At 41.1% G+C, this 20,224-nt stretch overlaps 2 protein-coding genes across 2 annotated transcripts in view; one reads left to right on the top strand and one right to left on the bottom strand.

Moving 5' to 3' along the window:
- COA1 (cytochrome c oxidase assembly factor 1) overlaps window positions 1–20,224 on the bottom strand; it is a 240,344-nt gene that overhangs the window by 113,579 nt on the left and 106,541 nt on the right. The window lies entirely within an intron of this gene.
- BLVRA (biliverdin reductase A) overlaps window positions 6,109–20,224 on the top strand; it is a 57,775-nt gene continuing 43,659 nt past the window's right edge. The window contains exon 1 of the mRNA XM_082399893.1: window positions 6,109–6,511. The gene's annotated coding sequence lies outside the window, so the exon portion shown is untranslated. The remainder of the gene's footprint in view (window positions 6,512–20,224) is intronic.

The following is a 20,224-nucleotide window of genomic DNA, read 5'->3' as shown; positions in this document are numbered from 1 at the left end:
CTGAAACAAAAAATTCATGAGAGGGATTCAAAGGCAGATTTTAACAGGCAGAAGAAAGAAACAGTGAACTTGACAGGACAATTAAAATGATCAAGTATGAGGAACAGAGAGAAAAAATTGAAAAGCGAACATAGCCTAAGGGACATACAGGATAATATCAAGCAGAAGAATATATGTATGTGGGAGTCCAAGAAGAATAACAGAGAGGGAAAGGGGTAGAGAGAATATTTGAAGAAATAATGGCTGAAAACTTCACAAATTTGTTGAAAGCCATGAATATAAACATCCAAGAAATTCAACAAACTCCAAGTAAAATGAACTTAAGACATCCATACCAACATACATATAATCAAACTAACAAAAGCCAAAGAGATAATCTTAAAAGCAGCCAAGAGAGAAGAAAATCATCACATACTAGGGATTGTCAAAAAGATTATCAGCAAATTTCTCATCAGAAAACTTGGAAGCCAGAAGTGGGCTGATATATTCAAAGTGCTAAAAGGAAAAAAAAGGTATCAATAAGAATTCTAAATCTGGCAAACACTATCTTCAAAAGTGAGGAAGAAATCAAGACAGTCTCAGATAAACAAAAACTGAGGGAGTTTGTAACCATTAGATCTGCCCTGCAAGAAATGCACAAGGGAGTCCTGTAAGGTGAAATGAGGACACCAGACAGTAACTTAAAGCTGTATGGAGAAATAAAGATCTCAGTAAAGAGAAATACAAGGGCAATCATAAAAGCTATATCACTGTAACAGTGGTTTGTAACTGCACTTTTGTTTTCTACATGATTTAAAATAATTATTAGTTTATGTTTTGGGGCACATAATGTATAAAGATATAATTTTGCGACATCAACAACTGAAAGAGGTGGAGACAGAGCTGTAAAGGAGCAGAGTTTTTGTATGTTATTGAAGTTAAGCTGGTATAAATTAGAATGTTATAACTTTAGGATATTAAATGTAATCCCCATGGTAGCCACAAAAAAAATAGCTATATTCTATACATAAAAGGAAATGATAGAGGGATTTAAACATTTCACTATCAACTAAACACAAAAACAGATAGTAATGCAGGAAATGAGAGACAAAAAAGCTATAAGGCATATAGAAAACAACTAGCATAATAAGAAAAGAGCCTTGGGACTTCCCTGGTGGTCCAGTGGTTAAGAATCCACTTTCCAATGCAGGGGAAACGCAGTCAAACCCTGGTCAGGGAACTAATATCCCACATGCCACAGGGCAACTAAGCCCATGTGCCACAACTACTGAGCCCACACACTCTGGAGCCTGTGCACCACAACTAGAGAGCCCGCGTGCCACAACTACTGGGCCCGTGTGCTCTGGAGCCCATGTGCCACAACTAGAGAGAAGCCCTCACACTGCAACAAAAGATCCCGCATGCCACAACGAAGATCCCACGTGCCGCAACTAAGACCCAATGCAGCCAAATAAATAAATATTAAAAAAACAAACAACCCCCCCTCCCCAAACCCAAAAGAGCCTCATTATCAGTAATTACTTTCAATGTAAATAGATTAAACTCTCCAATCAAAAGACCCAGATTGGCAGAATGGATAAAAAAAATATGATGCAACTATATGCTGTTAACAGGAGATGCAGTTGAGATCCAAAAACACAAACACGTTGAAAGTGAAAGAATGGGAAAAGATAGTCCATGAAAATAGTAACCAAAAGAGAGCAGATATGGCTGTAATAATATCGACAAAATAGACTTTAAATCAAAAAAGATTATAACAAAAAGGACATTATATGTTAATAAAAGATTCAGTAAAGCAAGAAGATTTAACGATTATAAACATATACACACCTTGTTACAGAACATCAAAATATATGAAGCAAAAACTGACAAAATTGAAGGGAGAAATAGTTCTATAACAATATCAATAGTTGAAGATTTCAATACCCCGCTCACAATAATGGCCAAAAAGAAAAGGCAGAATATAACTGAGGAAACAGAGGACTTAACACAATAAACCAACTGATCTAATAGTTATACACAGAACACTCTACTCAGCAACAGACTACGACTTCTCAAGTGCACATTGGGCATTTTTCAGGATAGACCATATGTTAGGCTGCAAATTAAGTCTCAGTAGGTTTGAAAAGGTAGATATACAAAGTATCTTCTCTGACCACAATGGACATAGTTAGAAATCAATAAAAAAAGAAAACTGGAAAATTCACAAAATTGTGGAAATTAAACAATATGCATTTAAACACCCAATGGAACAAAAAAGAAAATATAAGGGAAATTAGCAAATACTTAGAGATGAATAAAAATGAAAACATTACATACCATAACTTATGGGACTCAGCAAAAGCAGTGCTAAGGGGGAAAATTATAGCTATAAATGCTTACATTAAAAACAAGAAAGATTTCCAATCAGCAACCTAACTTTACAACCAAAGGAACTGGAAAAAGAAGAACAAACTCAAAGCTAGCAGAAAAGAGGAAACAATAAAGATTAGAGCAGAGATAGATGAAATAGAGAATATAAAAACAATAGAGAGGGCTTCCCTGGTGGCGCAGTGGTTGGGAATCTGCCTGCCAATGCAGGGGACACGGGTTCGAGCCCTGGTCTGGGAAGATCCCGCATGCTGCGGAGCAGCTAAGCTCATGAGCCACAGCTACTGAGCCTGCACATCTGGAGCCTGTGCTCTGCAACAAGAGAGGCCACAACAGTGAGAGGCCCACGCACCGCGATGAAGAGTGGCCCCCGCTCACCGCAACTGGAGAAAGCCCTCGCACAGAAACGAAGACCCAACACAGCCAAAAATAAATAAATAAATAAATAAATAAATTTATTAAAAAAAAAATAGAGAAAATCAGTGACACCAAAAGTTAGTTCTTTGAAAAGATCAGCAAAATTGGCAAACCTTTAGCTACATGGACTAAGAAAAAGAGAGAAAAGACTCAAACTACTAAAATCAGAAATGAAAGTAGTGACATTACTACTGATTCTACAGAAATAAAAAGGATTGTAAGAGAGTACTATGAACACTTGTACAACAACAAATTGGAGAACCTAAATGAAATGGACAAATTCCTAGAAACACAAAACCTCTCAAGACTAAATCATGAAGAAGTAGAAAGTCTGAAAAGACCTGTAACTAGTAAGGAGATTGAATCAGTAATAAAAACTCTCCCCACAAAGAAATGTCCTGGACCTGATGGCTTCACTGGTGAATCCTACCAACATTTAAAGAAGAATACTAATTCTTCTCAAATTTGCAAAAAAAAGAAAAGAAAGAAAGAAAAGGAGGGAATACTCCCTAACTATGAGCCCATTATTACCCTGATAACAAAGATAGACAAAGGCACCCTAAAAAAAGAAAACTACAGATCAATATCCCTTATAAACATTGTTGCAGAAATGCTCACCAAAATACTAGGAAAACAGAATTCAGCAGCATATTGAAAGGATTATACACCATAACCAAGTGGGATGGTTCAACATATGAAAATCAATCAATGTAATGAAGGGGAAAAACCACATGATCACTCCAATTGATGCAGGAAAAGCATTTGAAAAAATTCAACATCCTTTCATGATAAAAATACTCAACAAACTAGAATAAAAGAAAACTACCTCATCATAATAAAAGGCATTTATGAAGAACTCACAGTGAACATCAGACTCAATGGTGAAAGACTGAAAGCTTTTCCTCTAAGACCAGGAAAAAGGCAAGAGTGCCCACTTTCACCACTTCAATTCAACACAATACTGGAATTCTAGACAGTGCAATTAAGCAAAAAAAAAAAAAGAAATAAAAGTCATCCAAATTGGAAAGGAAGAAGTAAAGTTATTTCTCTTCATGGATTATATGATCTAATATATAGAAAACCCAAATCCACAAAAAAAATACTGTTAGAACTAATAAATTTTCAACAAGGTAGCAAGTTATAAAGCCAACACACAAAAATCAGTTGCATTTTTATACACTGACAATGAGCTATCTGAAAAGAAATAACAAAAACAAGTCTATATATAACACCATCAAACTGAATAAATTACTAAGGCATTAACTTAACCAAGGAGGTGAAAGATTTGTACAATGAAAACTACAAAACACAAAACATTGCTGAAAGAAATTAGATGAGATCGGGTGCATTCAGGGTGGGATGGCAGTAGACTGAAAGAAATTAAAGAAGACAAATAAATGGAAAAGCAGCCCATGTTCATGGAGTGAAAGACTTAATATTGTTAAAATGTCAATTAATACCCAAAGTAATCTACAGATTCAAAGCAATCCATGTGAAAATTCCAACAATGTTTTTTGCAGAAATAGAAAAACACAGCCTAAAACTCATATGGAATTTCAAGGGACCCCAAATTGCCAAAACAATCTTGAAAAGGAGCTAAAGTGGACAACTTTACCCCTGATTTCCTGATTTCAAAACTTATTACAAAGCTACAGTAATCAAAACGGTGTGGTACTGGCATAAAGACAGAGATATTGACCAATGGAATAGAATAGGGAACCAAAAAATAACCCCCTGAATATGGTCAAATGATTTTTGGCAACGGAGCCAAGGCCATTCAATGGGGAAAGGACAGCCTATTCAACAATTGTTGCTGGAAAAACTGGTTATCCACAATGAAAAAGAATCATAGGGAACTCCCTGGTGGTCCAGTGGTTAGGACTCCATGCTTCCACTGCAGGGGGCATGGGTTCAATCCCTGGTCGGGGAACTAATCCTGCATGCTCTGTGGCGTGGCCAAAAATAAAAAAGAATCATATACAAAAATTAGCTCAAAACGGATCAAGGACCTAAATGTAAGACCTAAAACAATAGAAGAAAACATTTCATGACATTGGATTTAGTAATGATTTCTTGGACATGACACCAAAGGCACAGGTAACAAAAGGAAAAATAGACAAACTGGACTTCATGAAAATTTAAACATTTTGTGCATCAACAGAGTAAAAAGGCAACCCATACAATGGGAGAAAATATTTGCAAATCATATATTTGACAAAAGATTAATATCCAGAATATACAGAGAACTCTTAAAACTTAACAACAAAACTTAACAACCTGATTCAAAATAAGCAAAAGACTTGAATAGATATTTCTCCAAAGAAAAGATACAAATGGCTAACAAGCACATGAAAAGATGCTCAACATCACCAATCATTAGGGAAATGCAAATCAAAACTGCAATGAGATACCTACCACCTTACACCTATTAGGATGGCTACTATCAAAAAAATAGAATATGAGTGTTTGCAAGGATATGGAGAAATTGGGACCCTGGTGTACTACTGGTGGAAATTGGTACAGTCACTATGGAAAACCGTATGGTGTTTCCTCAAGTCATTAAAGATAGAATTACTATATGATCCAGCAATTCCACTTCTGTGCATATACCCAGAAAGTAGGGTCCCAAGAGATATTTGTACACCCACGTTCATAGCAGTATTATTCGTAATAACTAAACCGTGGAAGCAACTCAAGTGTCCATCAGTGGATGAACGGATAAGCAAAATGTGGATATACATACAATGGAATATTGTTCAGTCTTAAAAAGGAAAGAGATTCTGCAGTATGATTTCAACATGGATGAACCTTGGGGACATTATGCTAAATGAAACAACCCAGTCAGAAAAAGATACATACTGCATGACCCCACTTATATGAGGTACTTAGAATAGTCAAAATCATAAAGACAGAAAGTAGACTGGTGGTTACCAGGGGTTGGGAGCAAGGAATAACGGGGAGTTATTGTTTAATGGGGATAGAGCTTCAATTTCACAAGATGAAAACAGTTACGGGGATGGACAGAGGTGATTTTTGCACAAGGATGTGAACGTATTTGATACCACTGAACTGTACACTTAAAAAATGGTTAAGATGGAAATTTTATGTTATGTGTATTTTACGAGAGGGCGGGGGAGAGAGAGACAGAGAGAGAGAGAGGGAGGGAGGGAGGGAGGGAGGGAGAGAGAGAGAGAGAGAGAGAGGCTTCCCTGCCTGTTCCACCAGGGCCGGGGCTACTAACCCAAAAAGGATCTAGCGGGTTCCACGTGGTGTGAGCGGGGCCGGAGGACTGGGAGGCGATACGCACCACTAGCGGACAGGGCACACCGAGCACAGCCCCAGACGCCTCTACAGGCCCGGGAGCACGCGCCTAGGGCTCTCCCTCCCCTGTGGACGCGCGCCCTCGGCCCACTCGCGCAGGGACAGGGCAGGAGCTGGGTTGCAGACACGGCCCGGACAAGTTCACAGCCAGTCCTGCGGGTTCCGTAGGCCAGCAGAGTGCTGGGGCCGTGCAGTCCCGGGAGCAGGCGGAAGGCGGGACCCCTCCCCTCACCCCACTCCCCCGCCCCGTTTCTCCTCCTCCTTCCCCGGCTCCCCTCCCCCCGCGCCCCCGAGTCCCGTAGCCGGGCAGCCAATCCCAGCCGCGCTTCTGCCCGGCTGCTCAGGGTGGTGGCACGGAGCCCGGAGGCGGCTTGGAGAGCTCGAGCTTTGTGCCCAGCGGCAGGTAAGGTGCGCGGGGGGATCTGGGTCGCGTCGGGCTTTTCTAAAATCCTCAAGCAGGAGCCTGAAAACTGATGCTAGTGGGAGACCCGGCGCCCGCCCCGCTGCCGGGCCCGCGAGCCCTCGGCGCCGCCCACCTCGCCCCGCCCGGGCCCGGCGCGGATCTCGCTTTCTGGAGGCTCCGCTGGCCCGGGATCCCGACGTGCTCCCCAGGGAGGGCCTGTCTCAAGTAAACAAAGACCAACTATTAAAAACATTACATCTATGTTTCATTTGTAAAATGGTGATGGTTTCGGTTTTTATGCAGAGGTATTCGGCTCCTGCTGCGGGCGGGTGTCGAGGGTTCGGCCGGAAGGGAATCCGGGGACCCGCCGCGCTGGGGTTCAGCTCCTCGGTAGGAACCCTGCGTAGGTCCCTTAAGCTCTCCTGGCCGCGCTCTCCTCTTTGGAAACTGGAAACTCTTATGATGTCAGATGTTGTTCTGAGGGTTACATGAATTAAATGCACTCTTAAAAAAAAAACTAAGGCTGAGCTCCCAGCAACAACAGGGTTATCTAGACACAGCTATTTCAAAGTACTGATAACCCTGAATTGTTCCACAAAGGAACTAAGGTAGTTTGCAACAGAATCACGTAGAATAGTAACAAGTCAACATAGAATGAATGTAACCAGATATTGGGAGCAGAGATAATGTAAGACAGAAAATAAGTCCAGGGGAAAAAATAAAGTGTGAACTTGCTGTGAAAATGGAAATGTTCTGTATTTAATTAATTTACATTTAAATAGTGTGTGTCTATATGGAAAACAATATGGAGGTTCCTCAGAGAACTAAAAATAGAATTATCGTATGATCCAGCAGTCCCACTCCTGGGCACATACCGGGACAAAACTATAATTCAAAAAGATATGTGCACCCCATGTTCATAGCAGCATTATTTACAATAGCCAAAACATGGGAGCAACCTAAATGTCAATCGACAGGTGAATGGATAAAGAAAATGCGGTGCATATATACAATGGAATACTACTCAGCCATAAAAAAGAGTGAAATAATGCCATTTGCAGCAACATGGGTGCAACTAGAGACTATTATACAAAGTGAAGTAAGTCAGAAAGAGAAAGACAAATACCATATGATATCACTTATATGTGGAATCTAAAATATGACACGAATGAACCTACCTACAAAACGGAAATAGATTCACAGACATAGAGATCAGACTTACAGTTGCCAAGGGGGACGGGGAGGGAGAGGGTTGGACTGGGATTTTGGTGCTGGTAGATGCAAACTATTACAGTTAGAATGGATAAACAACAAGGTCCTACTGTACAGCACAGGGAACCATATCCAGTCTCCCGGGATAAACCATAATGGAAAAGAATATTTAGAAAAGGAATGTACTTATGTGTATAACTGAGTCACTTTGCTGTATAGCAGAGACTGGCACAACATTGTAAATCCACTATACTACTTCAATTTAAAAAAAGTGTGTGTCTAGTGGCTGCCTTATAGGACATTGCAGGTCTATATTGTTTTTCTAGTTGAGTCTCAAATTTGTCTCTAGGAAAGTAAACTTGGTCATTTGCATTGTTCCTGTTGTTTGAAACATACTTCATTCATTCATTCCTCAAATATGAATGGCCTTGGAGGAAGTAGAGCCATTCCTTATAATTAGCTAGAAAGACAATTTTCTGTACTTCATTATTAGAGCACCCTGATATATTGCCATGTGAAAGTCTACTCATTTGAGAAACTGGGGCTGGGAGGGATGAAGTCAGTGAATATGGCATAATTTATAACTTTTTTTAGAGTTTTGAATGAAAATATAAATGTTAACTTACCTTTATAGCAAAATTTAAAATATATAGATAAGCAAAAAGAAACAAAATCACTAAAAATGTCACCACTCAGAGACATAATTGCAGTTAAGATTTTGATGTGTATATTTCCAGACCTTTGCCCCATGTAGCCATTTTATTTTGCTTGGTAGGCCCCAAAGTATCAGCTCCCTCCAAGAAAGGAAAATCCAGTCTGGGGGCAAGGGTCACTTTTACCTTAAACATTGGACCTCTCAGGCCAGCACCTGGCCCCATCCGAGAAGATCACCGTCTCCCTAATCCTTCTCCCGTACTTCTGCCAGGGGCCTGGCTTTGGGGCAGTGGTTTATAGGCATCTGAGAGCATTTCGGAGAGGAGGAAAGTCTCAGCTGTGGTTCATTCCGCATGAGGAGTAATCCAGGGTTTCTCATCCTTGGCACTGTTGATATTTGGGGCTGGATAACTCTTTGCTGGGGGAGGGCCGTCCCGGGTATTAGAAGATGTTTAGCAGCATGCTGGCTCACCCCACCCCCCCTGCTTCTCATCATGACAATCAGCAGTGTTGGTTGAGACCACTTGGGTTAATGGAAATTGCTAAATTATTCATGACGTGCACTAAAGAGGTTCATATTCCAGTTTGCACGTAGGAGAAGGACTGAGATCTAAAGAGAGGCATAGCTTAAGCTAAGGAAGCTGTTTAGTCCTGGCTGTACAATCCACTTACGGTGAGATTTTGGTGGGCAAGTATATCAGTTAGGATGGAAACAGGAAAAAAACCACAAAAATGCAAGACACTTTTGAGGGAACTCCATAGAAGAGGGGGTAGGATTCGGGGAACCCGCAAATGACAGTGCGACACCCGGGGAGGACGGCTGGCGGGGTGCCATCCCCACCCTGGCCGGAAGGGGCAGGGAAGGGACTGGGATACCAGAGCTTGGAAGTGGGGGCCGGGTGGGGGGTTGGAGCACTGGAGGAGGAGCCGCCCTCCAGGGCTGCTGTGGCCCTGGCAGAATGCGGCCACTGTCAGAGTGGCAGCCCAGCAGATGGCGGATAAGTTCACCAGCCTCTCCCTTTGTTACGAGTCCAAGTTCGTACTGCTCAGCCGCGTGACAGGCCACTAAATTGAGAGATAAAGTGTTAGGGCAAGGCATAGCAGCTTTTTTTGGAAAGCCAGCAGACAGAGAAGATGGTGTACTTGCATCCCAAAGAACCATCTTACCCCCAAGTTAGAATTCAGGCTTCAGAGGGGAGGGGGTGTGGCAGGTTGTTGCGAACTTCTTGGTGGACCAGACCCGGAAGGGGATGTGCTTGCAGCTGTACGGGTAGGTCTGCTGTAAACCTCCAACAAGACCAATGTGATTCTCTGTTGTGCAACTTTTTATCTCTGTATGAATGAAAATTGTTATACATTTAAAGGTCAAGCCTGGGAGGCAGAGCCTTGAGAATGTGTTATCATGTATATTTCAGGCTGTAGGCAACATTCTTTTACAAAGAAGTAGAGCCAGCATAAGGAAGCACAGGCAGCAGAGTGCAAAGGTGAGAGCTAAAGGAATAGATCCAGTATGGAGTCAGGTTTGTTCTTCTCTGTTACACCTTTCCCCTCCTGTACCCACGGATCTCCTCCTCTGGCCAGTCCCTAGTGGAAGCTGGAGGGCGAAGCAACCCAGGTGACGCAGCCTGGGAAGGTCAGCCAGCTCCCGAGGGGGTGGGAGCAGGGCAGATGGAGAGCCACCAGAACCACGAGTAGCAAGTGATCTAAAGTCTTCTGCCTCTGTAGAATGAAAGTTTGAGGGCTCTAACTCTTAAGGGTTACCAGGGGAGGAAAAGGAGATAGGCAAAAAATGTTTTTGAAAATTAAAACATATAACACACGCAGGCCACTGCTGCTTCTGACCTCTGACTGTTTCAAGCAGTAAGGTCAAGTCATGCTGTTTTAGCTACTACAGGATTTTTTTTTTCCAGCTTTATTGAGGTATAATTGACCAAAAAATTCTGAGATAAAGTATACTGTGTGATGATTTGATATACAGATACATTATGAAAGTATTCTCTCCGAGTAAATTAACACACATGTTTACTGGTTTTGGTTTTGGTGAGAACATTTAGGTTCTACTCTCAGCAGATTTCAGTTATTTGAGACAGTGTCATCAACTATAGTTACCATTAGATCCTCAGACCTTATTCATTTTGTAACTAAAAATTTGTGCCCTTTTATCAACCTCTTCCCATTTCCCCTATACCCCAGCCCCTGGGAACCACTTTTCTAATCTCTGTTTCTGTGAGTTTGGTTTTTCTTTTTTTCTTTTAGATTCCACATATAAGTGATACCATGCAGTATTTGTCGTTCTCTGCCTGGCTTATTTCACTTAGCATAATGCCATCCGGGTTCACCTATGTTGTCAAAAATGACAAGATTTCCTTCTTTTTTAAGGCTGAATAATATTCCATATATTGTCATCCCTTGGTATCTGCAGGGGATTGGTTCCAGGAGCCCCTGTGGATACCAAAATCCTTGGATGCTCAAGTCCCTTATATAAAATGGTATAGTACAATGAGTATAGTTGGTTCTCCCTATCTGTGGATTTCACATCCTCACGTATGGAGGGCTGACTGTATACGGATCACATTTTCTCTTTCCTTCCATCCGTCAACACTTAGGTTGTTTCCGGGTCTTGGCTGTTGTCATAATGCTGCAGTGAACATGGGAGTACATATATATCTCTTCAAGATAATTATTTTGTTCCCTTTGGATATATACCCAGAAGTGGGATTGCTGGATCATACAGTAGTTCTATTTTTAATTTTTTGAGGAATCTCCATGCTGTTTTCCATAGTGGCTATACCAGTTTACATTCCCATCAACAGTGCACAAAGGTTCCCTTTTTTCTACACCCTCACCAGCATTTGTTACCTCTTTTCTTTTTGATAACAGCCATCCTAACGTGTGAGTTGATTCTCTTTATGGTTTTGATTTCAGTTTCCCTCATGATTAATGATGTCGAATGCTGAAAACCTTTTCGTGTACCTGTTGACCCTTTGTATGTCTTCTTTGGAAGAATGCTTATTAAGTTTCTCTGTCCATTTTTAAAAATTTTTTTGGCCGCAGTGCGTGGCATGTGGGATCCTAGTTCCCCGACCAGGGATCAAACCCATGCCCCCTGCAGTGGAAGTGCAGAGTCTTAAGCACTGGACCGCCAGGGAAGTCCCTCTGTGCATTTTAAAATTGGACCATTTGTGGTTTTTGCCATTGAGTTGTATGAGTACCTTGTATATTTTGGATATTAACCCCTTATCAGATATGTGATTTGCAAATATTTTCTCCCGTTCCATGGCTTCCTTTGCTGTGCAGAAGCTTTTTACTTTCATGTAGTCTGACTTGTTTATTTTTATTTTTGTTGTCTTTGCTTTTGGTGTCAAATCCAAAAAAATCATTGCCAAGACCAATGTGTAGGAGCTCATTCTTTATGTATTCTTCTAGATTTACAGTTTCATATCTTAGGTGGCGCCATACAAACTTTAGGATTGCTTTTTTTATTTCTGTGAATACCATTGAAATTTTGATAAAGATTGCCTTGAATCTGTAGATCACTTAGGGTAGTATGGACATTTTAATAATATTAAGTCTTCCAATCCATGAGCACAGAATATCTTTTCATTTATTTAGGTCTTTTTCGATTTCTTTCATTCATGTCTTACAGTTTCCATTGTAAAGATCTTTTTTTAATTGAAGTATAGTTGATTTACAATGTTTTGTTGATTTCTGCTGTACAGCAAGGTGATTCAGTTATACATACATATACATTCTTTTTTTTTTTTTACATTCTTTTTTTATGTATTCTTTTCCATTATGGTTTATCACAGGATATTGAATATAGTTCCCTGTGCTATACAGTAGGACCTTGTTGTTTGGCTCAGCCTTTCTTACCTGTTTTGATGTGGATATTTTCTCATTCACCAGATGTGTAGGAGTCGCTCAGCTAGTTTCTGGATCTCTTTCAGAAGGGATTGCTCCCAGTGTAGCTGTACATTCAGTGTGTCTGTGGCAGAAGGGGAGCTCAGGAGCCTTCTGTGTTGCCATTTTGGTCAAATTTACTGCAGGATTTCTTTAAACTTCTTAATCCTGCATATTCCAACTCAGTTGTGCTGTTTGGTACACTATTATAAAACATATCTTTGCTGGTGCCTGAATAAATAGTTGGATATTTTCTATATATCTTGTACAGAACAATTTTTCTTGTAGCTTTACTGTTTACTTTTTTTTAATCATCACAGAAACCACATCATAATACCTCAGAGTTTGAAAAGGCCTTATAGTTTCTCACCTGATGTCTGAGAATTTGCAGCGTCTTAAAAAAAAAAATGCATGAGAAATATATACGTGTATCAAATTATCATAGGTACAGCTTAAATTTATAGGATGTTATCTGTCAATTACATCTCTATAAAGCTGGAAGAAAGCTGCATAGGAAAACAAAATAGGCACAAAACAGCAGAAAAGCATCATATGCTCAGTGTAGAACATAACATGATTTATGCAATTAACATCAAGGTCACAGATAACACACTGAAATCCTGCTTATAAAAAAAAAATCTTGACTGATCTGCTAAGGAAAGAAAATACATTCTTTCTAGCGAGCTTTTAAATTGTTAAAGACAAAAGTTACATTTACAGGAATTCCTTCTGGGTGGAAGATTTATATTCCTTTGGCCCCCACCACACACACTTGTCATTTGTGCTGTGCTCGGATGTTCCAGCAGTTTGTCGTTTCCAAAAGCACTTGGCCAGAAAGAACTAGTCTTTCAGCAATAGGAGACCAAGGTTTTGACCTGGACTTTCTGGGGGATCAGTGCCTAACGACATGTATGGGCCCCCCTGGAATGTCCTGGTCTCACCCCACTTTTAAAATTTAGTTGCACTCCAGTTGCATTGTTTGCAATTATTTGAGTTAATAAGCTGCTCTTTTAAAGAATGGACACACCCTGATAAGCCTGAATACCAGATACCAGATGTTCATTCCTTAGTAAGAGTGCTTTGACTCCTGGTATAACATTTCTCTTCTGTTATATCAAGATCACTCTCAGTAAAAGGCAAAAGGTTTTGAAACGGCCACGAGGAGGAACATGGAGCAGGTGGGAGGGGCCTGAAAGTTGGGGTGGGAAGGACAGTGGCTTCTGTTTGGAGAGAGTGCCAAGGAGAGCTTTACCTGTTCAGCACTGTTGTGCCTGGCGTCTCAGGGCAGCAGCTTTACTAGCTCTGATAACCTGAGCTTTGTCCTAGTTCACGTGTGTCTGTCTGCCCCTGAGAGAACCAGAAGAGAAGCTAATAACCTCCAGTTAACCAAGCCAAACATGGAAGAAAGCTAAAGCGAAGGAGAACAAAATAATAGAAGTGAGTTAGAATTTATGGCACATCAGCACCAGAAGAGTGTGAAGGGATCATTTAACTTTGTCTGAGCTCATCCCCCCGACCCCCAGCTTTTTCAAGGTGCAGGAACCAAGTTGCTCAGAGACCATGTGCCCTGGCCTCTGTCACAGAGCTAGTGGGTACCCAGGCCAGGTCTAGAACTAGTCTCTTTTTAAAAAAATTTATTTTATTGAAATATAGTTGATTTACAATGTTGTGTTAATTTCAACTGTACAGCAAAGTGGTTTAGTTATACATGTATACACATTCTTTTTCATATTCTTTTCCATGATGGTTTATCACAGGATATCGAATATAGTTCCCTGTACAGTAGCACTGTGCTGTTTATCCATTCCATATATACTAGTTTGCATCGGCTAACCCCAAACTCCCAATCCACCCCTCCCCTACACCCTCTTCCCCTTGGCAACCACAAGTCTGTTCTCTATGTCTGTGAGTCTGTTTCTATTTCGTGGATAAGTTCATTTGTGTCACACTTTAGATTCCACATATAAGTGATATCATATGGTATTTGTCTTTCTCTTTTGGACTTACTTCACTTAGTATGATAATCTCTAGGTCCATTTCCCAGAGGGTAGCTTGTCTGCTGCAGGAGATACTGGGGAAGGAGAAGCCTATTTGAAAACGCTTTAAGCAGGTTATTTATGCAAAAGTGCTGACTTTTTTCCTTTAACTTTCTAGTGAACCACCGCAGCCTGAGCTGTTGTTTGTAATTATGCAGTAATTCAGGAACTAACTTGAGATTCTTCTCTTTTCTTTAAGTGGCTTCCCCTAGAGAGGCATACCATATATTTCTGGGTGGGAAGGCTGAATGAGCAATCCTATTTAATTTACAAATTTGATGCAATCATAGGCACAGTTCCTATGGAATTTTTTTTTTTTTTTTAACTTGACAGAGCCGTTCTAAACTTCATCTAGAAGTCTGAGCGAGCAAGACTAGATAAGAATACTGAACAAGTTAGTGAGAGAACTTGAACTACCAGATAGCAAAACATATTGTAAAGCCACAGTCAGGTAAACAACATATTATAGGCATGGGAATCTGGGTCAGTGGCACAGCCCAGAAGGTGAAAGAAAGAATAACCATATGCATAAGAATTTAAGTATGAGCCATTGGGGGAAAGAATGAAAGAGTCAATAAATGATGTGAGAACAACTCAACTATTTGGGAAGATTACAGGAGAGTCTTATCTCATGCCATATACCAAAATATAATTTAGATTGATTAAAACTAAACATATAAATAAAGGGAAAAAAAGTTAAAAATCTAAGTGAAAATTAAAATGTATATATAAGTCTTTCTAAACATAATACTAAAAGTCAGAAACTTAAAGCCTTTTAGGCTTTCAAATATTATTAAAAATATTTTCAAGATTGTTAAAAATATCAAACCCTTGAAATAAAAAACAAACAAAAGTAAATCTTCTTGCACCCCAATGTTTATTGCAGCACTATTTACAATAGCCAAGACATAGAAGCAGCCTAAATGTCTACCGACAGAGGAATGGATAAAGAAGATGTGGTACATATATACAATGTAATATTACTCAGCCATTAAAAAGAACAAAATAATTCCATTTGCAGCAACATGGATGGACCTAGAGATTATCATACGAAGTGAAGTTAGTCAGACAGAGAAAGACAAATATTATATGGTATCACTCATGTGTGGAATCTAATTTAAAAATGATACAAATGAACTTATTTATAAAACAGAAACAGACTCACAAATTGCTAAAACAAACTTAACGGTTACCAAAGGGGAAATGTGGGGGGAGGGATAAGTTAGGAGTTTGGGATTAACATACACGCACTACTATATATAAAACAGGTAACCAACAAGGGCCTACTGTACAGCACAGGGAACTCCACTCAGTATTCTGTAATAACCTATACGGGTAAAGAATCGAAAAGAGAATGAATATTTGTATGTGTATAACTGAACCACTTTGCTGTACACCTGAAACAAACACAACATTGTAAATCAACTCTACGCCAATAAAAATAAATAAATAAAAATAAAATACACTAGAGCACAGGGGAAAAAAAGTAAATCTTCTTGTTATAGGGTTAGGTCTTAGATCTTTTAGAATGTATTAAATGTAGAATAAAGTTCTCCCTGGGTTCTGTTTAGACTTTAACGCGTCTTGGCAGGACAGTGGGGAGGAAGGGAGAGATGTGTGATGGGCAGGGAGGGTGCTGAAAGGTGGCCTGGGGTTGCTGCCTACCACGACAGTGCCATCTTATTACAAGGGAAGTTGAAAGCTGGAGAAGGAGGAGTATGGAAAGAATCCTGGCCAGGATACCCCTGTTGAACGTGCTTTATAAGTAATAATGCAATTCACCCTTGGTAATTGACTGCTGGTGCCTAAGGCGGTAAGGTTTCTAGGTGGGGTCCTTTCTCATCCATATGCACCTCTGCAAATTGGTTTGGTTTGGTTTTGCTTTCCCCAGATTCTGTGGGAAAGGTAGTAAAGTTCATAAGTAATGTTTTATTGACTTTTTATAGGAAAGCTTTTCTGGAAGTTCTTATTAGAAAGGGAAGACAAGCAGCAGTAATGTTTCTACAAGAAAAAAGGACTCAGGGCAATTTAGTGATTTCTCTTGTGGAGACTGGAGACAGAATTGGAAAGCAGTGGTTATTACAAGATACTGAATATATCGAGTTCCCTGTGCTCTGCAGGAGGTCCTTGGTTATCTATTTTACATATAGGAGTGTGTATCTGTTGATCCCAAGCTCCTCATTTATCCCTCCCCACCCATTTCCCCTTTGGTAATCATAAGTTTGTTTTCTGTGTCCGTGAGTCTATTTCTGTTTTGTAAATTAGTTCATTTATATCATATTTTAGATTCCACATATAAGTGTGATATCTTATGATATTTGTCTTTCTGTGACTTACTTCACTTAGTATGATCATCTCTAGGTCCATCCATGTTGCTGCAAATGGCATTATTTCTTTCTTTTTTATGGCTGAGTAATATTCCATTGTGTATATATGTACCACATCTTCTTTATCCATTCATCTGTTGATGAATGTTTCGGTGGCTTCCATGTCTTGGCTGTTATATACATATCACATATATGTATAATATATATATAATATGTATGTATATGTGTAAAGATAACTAAATCACTTTGCTTTACACCTGAAACTAACACAACATTGTAAATTAACTGTACTGCAATAAAAAGGTTAAATCTTGGGGCTTCCCTGGTGGTGCAGTGGTTGAGAGTTTGCCTGCCAATGCAGGGGACACGGGTTCGAGCCCTGGTCTGGGAAGATCCCACATGCCGCGGAGCAACTGGGCCCGTGAGCCACAATTACTGAGCCTGCACGTCTGGAGCCTGTGCTCCGCAACAAGAGAGGCCGCGATAGTGAGAGGCCCACGCACCGCGATGAAGAGTGGCCCCCGCTTGCCACAACTAGAGAAAGCCCTCGCACAGAAACGAAGACCGAACACACCCATAAATAAATAAATAAATAAATAAATAAATAAATAAATAAATAAATAAAAGGTTAAATCTTGAAAAACAAATTTTTAATTAAAAAAGAAAAATGGGAAGCAGTGGAATTGCTAGGTCAGAGTTCGCTTGCTCACATTTGGAATTTTAATAGATGTTGCTAAACTGCCGTCTGTAGAGATGATACCTACCTATAGTTCCCCAGTAATAGGTAGGAGGAGTTCCCTGGTGGTCCAGTGGTTAGGACTCTAAGCTTTCACTGCCGGGGCCTGGGTTCAATCCCTGGTTGGGGGACTAAGCTGTGCGGCAAGGCCAAAAAAAAAAAAAAAAATCAGAGATATTTGACCAACATGTGGCAAATGTTTTGATCTCTGTCAGTCTGACAGAGCATCTAGGTAAAGTCATTTCACAACTGAGGTTGAGCACTATTTTAAGAGTCACCAGATTTTCCTTTTCCGGGAATCAGAGAGCATTTTAGAGCTGGAACAAACCTTAGAGATGAAGTCCAGCCATTCAGCCTACACACGGAGAACCTGTTTGGCTGTGGTCACTTGGCTAGTCTATGACTGAAGCCAGACCAAAACCCCAGGTCTTTTATTTATCATAAAAGCTCTCTGGGTGTGTGTAAGACAGCCCTGGAAAGGTCTCTGGGGCAGTCTGGGTTTGGCTTCATAGCCAGGAAGCTGGAAGTTACAGCACAGGGCCACAACACCGTGACTGTAAGGCCAAGTGCTTTAACCCACCCTGAACTTCAGATCCCTCATCTGTAAAATGGAGTTAATATTAGCCTTTTTACCAGGGTTTCAAGGATTAGGGTTCATGTAGATAAAGAGCCGACACAAGCTGTCTCACAGCTGTTACCATCCTCCTCATATTTCGTTATCTGACATCCCCACCCACGTGTAAGGGACACTTAACACTAACATTCTTTTTTTTCTAAAGTTTTATTAGGACACGGCCAGACCCATTTGTTACACATTGTCTGTGGCTCTTCCTGTGCCTCTTTTTTTTTTTTTAAATAAATTTATTTATTTATTTATTTATTTATTTTTTGGCTGCGTTGGGTCTTTGTTGCTGCTTGTGGGCTTTCTCTGGTTGCAGCGAGTGGGGGCTACTCTTCGTTGCGGTGCGTGGGCTTCTCATTGCAGTGGCTTCTCTTGTCACGGAGCACGAGCTCTAGGCGCTCGGGCTTCAGTAGTTGTGGCACACGGGCTCAGTAGCTGTGGCTCGCAGGCTCTAGAGCGCAGGCTCAGTAGTTGTGGCACACGGGCTTAGTTGCTCCGCGGCATGTGGGATCTTCCCGGACCAGGACTCGAACCCGTGTGTCCTGCGTTGGCAGGTGGATTCTTAACCACTGCGCCACCAGGGAAGCCCACCACTAACATTCTTAACAATATGAGTAAAGCGCGGTAGAGTGTTGGAGCGGGCATCTGTGCAGGGCGGGCAGCCCGGCCAGGCCCTCCGAGGAGCCCCTGCAGTCCAGACTGTTGCCCAAGATGCATCCTTGACTTAGTTCTGGCTTTGTCGGCAGCATCCTGGTTATCCTTCGGAGGTATTTTATGCACGAGAAGACATCACACCCATACTGACTCCCCAGGACCTGAGAAGAAAGCTCACCCACTTTGTCCTCACTCTCTGCTTTATTTAGTGTCTGGCTTCTAGCAAGTTCCTTTTTCTCAGATTTTCCAGGAAACTTGAAAAGGCTCCAGATGGCAAAAGGAAAGACAGCATGTGTGCTGGCCAGGTTGGGTCACGAGACCCACTGTCAAAGCAGGAAGGAGGAACGGGAAGGGAGGAGGGAGGGGAATTGCTGAAAACGAGTTATTTTCAACACACAGCCCAGGTGATCAGCCCAGGTCATCTTAGGATTGCCAAGAGTCGAGGTTTTTAAAAATGGGTGCTATTTTCGCTATTGCTAGTCACGGTTAAGTTCACTAGGCCTAGTCCTTCCTATGTTTTGAAAGAGAATAGGATCAAATGCAGGGCCGGGTCCAAGGACGGAGGCTGCCTCAGCCTCCCTTCGCGGAGGCCCTGGAGGGCCCTCCTTCCCCTCCTCGGCTTCTCGGGTGCATCCTTTATGTTGGCTTCTCGGACAGCCCCCCAGGTGGAAGAGCCAGAGCGGCTTCCTTAGACCCTTCTCCGTCCCCTCTGGCCACCCACCTACCATCCTAGTCAAAATAAAGTGGCAGTTCTAACAGCTCTGAAAGTGAATGAGAACGTTCATTCTTAGGGGCCCATCTGTTCTACTCTCAATTCTAGCGGTGCTCTGAGAGTGGCTTTCGGACCATCTGAGCACGACCTCCTGGATGCCTGTTGAAAATGCACATTCTTAGCCTCCCTCCCCTGTAGAAACTCTGGGGGTGGAACCCAGAAAAGCACGTCTCCAACAGGCAGCCCCAGGAGTCCATTAATGTTTGGGACCCCTGTTATTCCACGCTAGTTCCTTATTTCTTTTCCTTCTCTCTCCTGTTTCCCATCATCTTCCCGTTTTCTTTCCCTGTGACTCATGCTTGCTTGTTTACTCTTCCCTTCCTCCTCCTCAGTGCTAAGGCTTCAGAGTAGCCCACTGAACTGGTGGGGTTGTTTTTTTTTTAATTTTTATTGGAGTATAGATGACTTACAATGTTGTTAGTTTCTGCTGTACAGCAAAGTGACTCAGTTACACACATGCATCTATCCCCTCTTTTTTAGATTCTTTTCCCAGATAGGCCATTACAGAGTACTGAGTAGAGTTCCCTGTGCTATACAGTAGGTCCTTGTTAATTATCTATTTTATATATAGTAGTGTGTGTATGTCAGTCCCAATCTTTTAACATATTTAAGTCCGTTGGAAACTCAGCGAGGAGAGAAGAAGCATGTATTTCTTACTGCCTTGCTTGTCCCCATGAAAAAAGGTCAGACACAAAGCTATCCTCTCCAAGCACCGACTTTGGGGAATGCATCATTCTTTTTTTTTTATAAATTTATTTTATTTTATTGATTTTTATTTTTGGCTGCATTGGGTCTTCATT

Source organism: Balaenoptera borealis (assembly GCF_965194805.1).
Source record: "Balaenoptera borealis genome assembly, chromosome: 7".
In the NCBI taxonomy this organism is placed as follows: domain Eukaryota; kingdom Metazoa; phylum Chordata; class Mammalia; order Artiodactyla; family Balaenopteridae; genus Balaenoptera; species Balaenoptera borealis.
The sequence above is the reverse complement of the archived record's forward strand: the minus strand, read 5'-3'. Positions and strand labels throughout refer to the sequence as shown.